The following is a 10,364-nucleotide window of genomic DNA, read 5'->3' as shown; positions in this document are numbered from 1 at the left end:
TTTTAAAGAACACATTTCAATTTTTGTAGGGCCTCTTTGTGAATTTTGGCTTTAGGTCCTTTCTCATGTCTATTCGATCCTATAGATGCTGAATAGAAGGTCAACGACCACTAAAATATGGAATGCAGTATTTAATTTAAGGATGTCTTGAAAATAGTTCCTCTAGGAGTTTAATTGCCAAATTTACCTCTCCACTACTGAGGAATCGACTATTTGGGTAGGATATGGAGTGCATTGCGTATTACTTTGTATGTCGATGATTGCACTAAAAATGTGAAGCACATTAATTATACGCGTATCCTAGTGAAGATGGATATAGATTGTTCTTTTACCAAAGCATGAAGGTACATGAACAAAATGGAACGTTTGAACTTTTTAAAAATCAAAAGAATTCATTTACAAACAACAACAACAACAACAACAAACCCAGTGTATTCCCACCAAATGGGGTCTGGGGGGGTAGGGTGTACGCAATCCATACCGCTACCTCCAGAAAAGTAGAGAGACTTTCTGATAGACCCCCGGCTCAAAATAGAGAAAAGTAGACCAAAGCTTAATTAAATAAGAAGCAAGATGGATGGCATAGCATGACAAGGAATACGACACATAAAAATAGAACTCAGAGCAATAAGAAATAATATAAATAAGCGCAATAGGAGAAAGAGACCCACGCCCGCCTGACCGGTCTCCTATCTCTGGACTCAATCCTAGGTTTACTAGCCCGACTCAACCTGAGCTCTTCTAACTAGTTACTAAATCCACGCACACAACCTAGCCTTCTACCCTTATCCGCGACCTCCACACCTTCCTATCTAGGGTCATGTCGTCAGTAAGCAGAAGCTGCTCTATATCATGTCTAATCACGTCGCTCCAGTACTTCTTTGGCCTACCTCTCCTTCTTCTGAAGCCATCTAACGCTAACCTCTCACACCTATGAACTGGGGCATCTGTGCCCCTCCTCATCACATGCCCAAACCATCTCAACCTTCCTTCGCGTATCTTATCCTCCAATAAAGCCACTCCGACCTTCTCCCGAACGGTCTCATTCCTGACTCTATCCCCTCTGGTAAGTCCACACATCCAACGCAACATTTTCATTTCCGCTACCTTCATTTTTTGAGTGTGGGAGTTCTTGACTGGCCAACACTCTGCTACATATAGCATAGCAGGACGGACTGTCACTCGGTAGAATTTACCTTTAAGCTTTAGTGGCACCTTCTTGTCACACAACACTCCCGAGGCGAGCCTCCATTTCATCCAACTTGCTCCAATACGGTTAGAGACATCCTCATCAATCTCGCCATTTTCCTGAATCATAGACCCAAGATACCTAAAACTATCTCTCTTTCGGACCTCCTGGGAATCCAACCTTACCACGACATCGTCCTCCTGCCTCACCTCACTAAACTTGAATTCCATATATTTTGTCTTGGACCTACTCAACCTGAATCCCTTAGATTCAACGGTTTGCCTCCAAACCTCTAATTTATCATTCACACCCGCCCGCGTCTCATCAATCAGCACTACATCATCAGTGAACAACATACACCACGACACCTCCTCTTGAATACTCTGTGTCAACACGTCTATCACCAATGAAAATAGGAACGAACTAAGAGTAGAACCCTAGTGCAACCCTGCTTCGATCGAAAAATGCTCTGAGTCCCCTCCCGCCGTTCTTACCCGAGTCTTTCCTCTATTGTACATGCCCTTAATAGCTCTGATGTACGCCACCGGGGCCTCTTTGGCCTCTAAACATCTCCACAGAACCTCCCTCAGAACTTTGTCATAAGTCTTCTCCAAGTCGATAAATACCATATGTAAATCCTTCTTTCTTTCCCTATACTGCTCCACCAATCTCCTCACTAGGTGGATTACCTCTGTCGTCGAGCGACCAGGCATAAAACCAAACTGATTCTCCGAAATGGACACGATCCTCCTCAATCTCAGCTCAACTAACCTCTCCTAAATCTTTATAGTATGATTCAACAGCTTGATACCTCTATAGTTAGTGCAACTCTGGATGTCACCCTTGTTTATATATAACGGAATTATCGTACTCCACCTTTAAGACTCCGACATCCTTGCCGTCTTGAAAATGCCATTCAAGAAATCAGTCAACCACCTTAAACCAACCCTATCTATAAACTTTCAAAAATCTACAAGAATCTCATCGAGCCCTGTCGCCCTTCCCTTTCACATTCTACGAATAACTTCTCTGACTTCCTCCACCCTAAAATACCTACAATAACTGAAATCACGTCTCTTCTCCGAGTGTTCCAGCTCTCCCAACTCGATGCCTCTATCCACTTTCTCGTTCAAAAGCCTATGGAAATACTCCTGCCATCTCTTCTTAATGTGGACATCCTCCACCAAAGCAATACCATCCTCCCCTTTAATGCACTTCACTTGGTCTAAGTCCCGACCCTTTCTCTCCTTAGCTTTCGCAAGCCGATACAACCTTTTTTACCTGTCTTTCGCATTTAATCCCACATACAAGCTCTCAAACATTGCAGTCTTAGCTTCCGTGACTGCAAGCTTAGCTTCCTTTCTAACAACTTTGTAGGCCTCCCTATTCACCCGCTTCTCCTCTGCATCATTACTCTCAATCAACTTAACATAAGCCCCCTTCTTAGTCTTCACCTTCTTTTTAACTTCTTCATTCCACCACCAGTCCCCCTTATGTCGACCTGCCCAAACCCTCGAAACACCTAAAACTTCTCTAGCAGCTTTCGTGATGCAACTGGCATCCCTAACCCACATAGTCTCCACGTTCCCCCTGCACCCCATACCCCCAAACCTTCCACCTTCTCCTCAATCTCTAACACACTACCTGGTGTCAAGCTACCCCACCTAATTCTAGGCCAACCCTCCTCATCCCTCCTCTTTTTGCCCTTCTTAATAGTCAAGTCCATCACCAGAAGTCTGTGCTGGGTCGAAAGATGCTCACTCAGAATGACTTTACAGTCCTTACAAAGAGCCCTATCCTTCTTCCTAAGCGACAGAAAGTTGATCTGAGTCCTAGCTATCGCGCTTCGAAAAGTAATTAGGTGATCCTCCTTCTTCGAGAAGCTCGAATTCACCACCACCACAAAGGCCCTAGCAAAATCCAACAGAGCAGCTCTCTCGTCATTCCTATCGCTAAATCCAAAACCTCCATGCACATCATCATAACCTTCAGGCAAAGCCCCAATATGCCCATTGAAGTCCTCTGCTATAACAATCTTCTCCGAACTAGGCACGCTTCTCACCACCTCATCCAAAGCAACCCAAAACCTCGCTTTCTCCTCCTCAGCCAAGCCCACCTGTGGAGCTTAAACACAACACACATGTAGCGAAAACCCTCCAACGACCAGAGTAATCATCTTCAGCCTATCACTAACCCTCTTAACCTCCACCACCTGCTCTCTAATCTCCTCTTCCACTAAGATCCCCACTCTATTACGACGCCTATCACACCCAGAGTACCACAGCTTATACCCATCCATATCCCTAGCCTTAGTCCCTACCCACTTAGTCTCATGCACACACGCAATGTTGATCTTCCACCCCTTAAGAACCTTAACCAGCTCTATGGACTTACCCTGAAGAGTTCCTATATTCTACGACCCTACCTGCAACCTCTCTACTCTCGCCTCTCACCTACCTCTACCATCCCTCACCACACCAACCCCAACACTCAAACTAAATCCCCCACCCACCCCTGCCCTTTCTTCCTCACCCCCACCTAAAATCGGCCCCAATCCCAACCCCAACCCCCTCGGACATGACCCTATACCACCATCAACCCCTACCTCCACCACTTAAGAACCAAAAACTAATCTCTAAATCGATAAACCACAAAACAGAAATCAACAAAAGGAAGGCAGAAAACCAAAAAAGCAGCAGGGAAGCAGGGATCGCACACAGATAAAACTATCCAGCCTAGTAAAAGGACACGACTCTAATCAAAAGAAACAACAGTGCAAACGAGAACGGTAAATAATAACTAGTAAAAGTATGTAAATAACAAAGGTTAGATGTCACCGGGGTAATCTCGTGTGTTGATGGTGCCGTTAATTTTGGCTTCGAAGTTGGTTGCTGAAAATACAGTCGCCGAAAAAGTTCCGCCGGAGTTTCGCTGGAGCTTCGCCGGCTCTAGCTGTCTCTGGAGCGTGCCCTGGGCGTTACCAGATCTGTGTTCTAGTGCCTGTTGCTGCAGTCCATCCGGGGTAAACCCTTGTCCTTCCGGCGAAATTAGTGGCTTTTGTGGGGCAGCGAAACTGGAGCGTTGACAACGGGATATCTTCCGATGATGAACTCAAACTACAAAACTCGAACAGAAACTGAAAACAAGAACAAAACAAAACAAAATAAAATAGATTAGGCCCAATAGGCTTAACCCGAGTTTAGAAAAAATCTAAAACAAAAGAAAAAGATGACTTCATTTGGAAGGTGGTAGAAAACCTTTTTCTTCTTATCCCCAACTTCATCGCATGGAAGCACCAATAAGAACAAGTGAACAAGAGTGATGGATCCTTGCATCTCCCTCATTAAATTTTCAATTTGTGCAACTCTAGATCAATCATTTGTTGATAACATATCGATCATTAACATCACAAAAACGATCAATTCAAAACTATGTTTTTCCTTTTTTGACACTGTGAAATACCCGTGTGTCCTAATCATTTAGCACACCGTTCTTTTGTTTATTCTCTCAGATTTTCCTTTTATTTAGATAATATTAATCTTCCAAAAATTACACAAATACATAACTTATGTTTTCAATATTACAAAAAAATTCAACTTCCTAAACATATTACAAAAATCCCACATATACACAGAATGCTATGTATATGTCGGCAATGTTATGTATATTAATAGGGATAGAGAGTAAAGTAATTTAAAAAGTGGGAGAGAGTGTAATTACTTTTAAAAGGTTGGTATTTATATTATTTATACATTAATCTTTTTATGATATTATGGGCTTTGGGAAATTTCATTTAAAGTCTCTTTAAAACTCTCACTAGCGCTATGAAATCGAAATTAGTAAAGACCAACTTCAAGCATTGAAATGTTGTTAGGTGCTTAACAATATGGTTAAGGGTATATTATTAATATTATACATGTCATGGGATTATTGGTGTACATCATAGAATCTTTGACAAATATATCTCCAAAAGAATTAATCTCATAAAGATTATTACCACCAAAAAGAGAGATAACAATCTTAGATTAATCATATTTAAGCCTTTATGAGTGTAACTTAAGACTCAATCTACAACCTTATTGAGATTTGTTATATGTACTATTCCTAATTGTGATGTTGTATTGCTTCAGATGTGTGTCTTGTGTTGATGTAGCTAGTCAGGTTCTTTTCTTTATTTTTTTGAACCTTACTGGAGGAAATTGTTGAATGTTTGTATTGAGTATCCCTCTAGTTTCAATGTGTAATTCCTGAAAGGATAGATAAGTTCTTGTACCTGCAAAAACAAAAAATTCATTAGTTAAAAATCTGACTCTGTATTTGCTTCTCTGAGAGTGTGTTTGAACTGTATCTCCCTTTATGCCCTCCATCCTTTAATCTATCCCACAAGCATTTATATGCTCCAAGGGATCTTCGATTCCTCCTCCATAATCTTCATGATCGTTATTGAATCTATTTCAATAATAACTAGTAATATCTGATTTTCTACACAATATTTGACACCATTTAGGATAGCATGAGCTTCAACCACAAGACTAGTTGAATTTGGGATCTGAGAATAACTGGTATACACCAAATCCCCTCTATGGTCCTTAGTTCAAATTTCACTAGAGTTGGGGCCAAAATTTTCCCTTGATGCACCATTGGAATGACATTTGAACCAACCTATATAATGACACACCAATGCCATGGTTCTCAGGAAATGCATGGGATTTTTCATGTAATGAATGACTTGTGGCCATGTGTTAGGAGTATTTCTAACTATGTGTCACAGTTCAATACTAGACCCTGGACGTAATAGGCACCCAAAATCAATTAAGCCTTCGTCGTATTTATTCTATTAACGTTTGAAGAAGAAAATACTTATAAGAGAACTATATCAAGCTATCTGAAAATTCTTAAAACATTTATAAATCTCCAAACAATAATGAAATACTGAAATCCTATCCATCAATAACATCCATCTAGGAAACCTTTAAATAATAAAGAAAATGTCTAAGTCAGGATAAGGCCCCACTGATACGTAGAATAAAATACTAGAATATCTGAAATAATCTATGTCTTTCAAAGAATGGAGGGCTCACCAAAGTTGAAGCTGTTTGAATGAACCTAGTGCTTGACAAAATAACGTCAATTAGTCACCGAACTTACATCATAAAATAATATAGCATCAGGGGATGGTATATGAAATATATTGGTATGTAGAACAAGTAAAGGTATAAGATATGCTCCACATAAAAATAGCCATGGAAGAAATGTCAAAACATACACTCACAAAAGAGACTAAATCATTAGTGACTCCACAGTTAAAACTTAGAACTTCTGGTTTTTAGTTCTGAACTAGATGGTATCACCGAATTTCATTTAAATACCTTGGGCGATGTGGTCTGATCAATGCTCAACCCACTAAGCCCCAATCCATATTTGTCGCACTGATCAAGATTAAATCTTTTTGTCCAGTGTAATCATCCTTACAGAGAAAAATATAAGGTCGTCCAATTAATAATCAAACCATCCCTATGTTTATAAAATATAGGTTTGGGGTGTTGAGCCATTTGGATACATACATTCTCGATAAGCATCTAATTCTCTTTAAATCCAAATTAGTATTTCATATGATCAAACATCACTAGAAAATATTCTATTTCCACTAAGGACATAAACTGGAGTTGGTATCGTCATATTGAGACTTGCAAATCATCTATTACATTATTCATTTAACCATAAGGTCTGCCATCGTCATGCCCATCATTCAAAATCAGGTATGAGATAATCCATGAAAATCAATCAAACTTTTTATGAAATCCATTTATCAACTAGAAGCTATATTTCTTCAAGTCTTATATAATTTAATATGGATCAATTTATTCTTGTTTCATTAAAATGTTAATATACAGTATAAACTTGTCAAGTAACAATGATATTTAACCCACCAATATTTCAAACACTTTAAAAAAGAAGGAAAATAAAATAGGTTCAGTTGATCTCCTTACCAAGTAGTTAGGGGTAATTTGAAGAATGGAGTTTCATCACAATTTTATGATTATAATTTACAACCCTATTTCAAGACATGAAATATGTAAGAATACATAAAGGTTAAAAGTAGATTTGAAATGAGATTTTGAAAAGAGTTGCTCTACATACCTTTGACGAAGAATATAGGGGAGGGACCTTGAAGATTTACCCCCGACTTAGATTTTGAAATCTTGTGAGTTCTTGTATTTTGAGAGGATGTGAGGAGAGTTTATAATCAATTTAGGACAATTTGAAAAGAAGAAGACATTTTAGAAGGGTGGAGGATGATTTAGGTTAAGGAAAAGGCTAAAAAACCCCTAATAACAATACTGGAGAAAAGTTCTCGTCAGGCCTTGTGAGGACCACAAATAATGGTTTGCAGCTGCATAACGGCCTATATATGGCTTCCAGTAACTTCCTTAGCATTTCTCCTTCATTTCTTGGTTTGTGTTGGGTTTGCAACCATAGAAAGGGGTTTGCTGCCGCATACTAGTCCGCAGAAGTATTCCAGCAGGTCGGTCAGCTCGCTACCTTATGATAAAATGGTCATAACATTTTTCTCTAGATTCAAATTGACAAATGGACAATGGATTTGGAAAGAATATTCAATGAACTTTCATTTAGCGAGTCGTGGGCTACAAAACTCTTCATATTCTAGGAATTATGCTTGTCTAAAATTCATCCTAGTAAAGTCTTATACTAAAACTCGATTGATTGAAATATTCTCAACCCAACTTTGTGCTAAATGTTTCTTATGACCATGATTCACATAAAAAACACTCACTATACCAAGAAATTTATTGTAACACTTATCTAAAATTATAAATCATTACCTTTAGGCATATACACATAGAGAACGGTTTGAACCTTAGCTAAAATTTTTTTGGGTGTTACAATATCTTTCTCTTAGGGTCATTCTTCCTCGAATAAACACTGAGAACTTATTGAAGATTTACAAGCACGAATAAAGGTGAAACTTCACATCATGAATTCTCTTCCAACACAACATACAATCATATTAAGAGGAGCTTCCAAACAACAGTAAGCAACTCGTGTAAGGATTAATCATAAGATACAAGATACTTAGCATAGACATGATATAGGACATGCATCCTGCGAAACATGACCATAGTAATGAAAAACAAGAACTTTTTGAAAAGTATAAGTGGTGAATTTTTTAGAAATGATGCAGATAAAAAAGAGTCTAATAAAAGTAACCATATCTAAGTTTCAGTTATACAAGGTTTAACCTGATAGAGATAGATGTCTAATCTGGATTGCCCGAGCAGACACTCGAGTCGGAGAGGGGCAACTTGTTCGGTGATACGGGCATAATCATGAAGATAGGCGTGTGTGAGTGTGTCAAGAGTCCACCCGAGAGAATGCCTTTGTTGAAGTGTGAAGAAGGACCTTGAAGTGTGAAGAATGGCTTGGAAATACTCCAAAGCCACCCCTAGCTTACACTCCAAGGGCACCTCCCTTCATTAAGGGCCTTTTAGACTTTTCATCCTTTGCTTGTAATGACACTATGAGTAGGCTAGTATTAGGTCATTTTACACTTAGTTGTTGAATGTTATTGAAAGACTCATATCTTGAGAGGGAGTGTGTAGCCGTACCTAGGGCGACACTAGTGTGGAATCACTAGTGTTGTAAAATTGGTTAGAAACATTGGTACTTGAGTGGTGGATTCCCTTTTGTATCTACGTAAGAGTGTTGGTGTTGCTATTACGATAGTTAAGGGTCTTAGTGTTTGAGACACACTTAGGTTCTTAGTTTTTGTAATAGTTTATGTCACTCTACCTATCTTTTTACTTTTTTATATTCGTGTGAGTGTTTGTTTCTTATAATCTCAAATCTGTTGGTTGTTGCTAGCTTAGTGTCGTTGTTCATCTTGTGTTGCGGCTGTCTTGGTGTGTTTCTCCTTGTTATTGTTGAGTTGGTGGCTGGTTCGTATCAAAAGGAGGTCCCACGGGTTGCGTCTTCTTCTTTATTGTTGTGTTCTCCTCTTGTTCTTGTGTGTTGTGGGCTATTTTGGTATCATTTGGTATCAAAGCTTGTCGTTGATTTCGTTCTTACGGAATCAATCTTGGGCTTGCTCACTTAAAAAATAAAAAAAAAGTAATAGTTGTTCTTGTTTGGCCGAGAACTAGTGTTCTTGTTTTATATTGGCCGATTCTTTGAGTCTAGATCTAGGAGTCTTTGGTGTGTTTTGATTGTTACTAGTATTAGTTTCTCCTTCACTAACACTAATAGAGTCAAGATCCAAGTCATTGTTGCGGATTCTCTCTTGAACGTGTATGGTTGGTTTGTTGTTGCTGTGAATTCGAGACTTGGAGGTCTGTTATTGGTTTGTTGTTGTTGTGAATCCGAGATCTGGAGGTGTGTTTTTGGTATTGTTGTTGTGGATTTGGGGTTGAAAACGGGTTGTTGTTGTTGGGAGGTACAAATTGAACCTTGGTCTTCAAATATCTATTGAAGGTTATTGATGTTCTTGACCCATCTTCATGTCTTATTGTAAGAACAACCTTCAATAGTGGTGTTTTGATCATTTACTAGAAAACTGTAAATTACATGGGGATTTTACCTAGGGAATAATATCGCAGGAAATACATGCGGATTTACCTACAAAAATATTAAATTCCACAATATTAAAATATATTACCCGCGAATTATATATTTGCAATAAATTCCGCAAGTAAATTTGGCGCCATATTGCGCAAAATTCGTACTTGCAACATTACCTAGGGAAATGTATCAGCGGGTATTTTATCTCTAGGTAAATCTGCATGTATATAGACAAATATATGTAATTTTTAAATCCATAAAAAAATTTCCAGGTAATTTATCCTACGGATTTACGTAGAGATATTTTGGTGAAAATTTATGTAATGAATTTTATTACCTGAAAAATTATTTGGGAATTTTGTGCTGTGAATTTTGCTGGAGATTTATTCTTAGAGATTTACTTGCGAAATTATTACTTGCGACATTACCTGGGGAAATATATCGGCAAATATTTTATTTCTAGGTAAATCCATACGTATATGGACATATATATATATTTTTTAAATCCATAGAAAAATTCCTAGGTAATTTATCCTACGGATTTACATAGAGATATTTTGGTGAAAATTTATGTAATGAATTTTATTACCTAGGAAAT

Source organism: Capsicum annuum, chromosome 12, assembly GCF_002878395.1.
Source record: "Capsicum annuum cultivar UCD-10X-F1 chromosome 12, UCD10Xv1.1, whole genome shotgun sequence".
Taxonomy (NCBI): domain Eukaryota; kingdom Viridiplantae; phylum Streptophyta; class Magnoliopsida; order Solanales; family Solanaceae; genus Capsicum; species Capsicum annuum.
The sequence above is the reverse complement of the archived record's forward strand: the minus strand, read 5'-3'. Positions refer to the sequence as shown.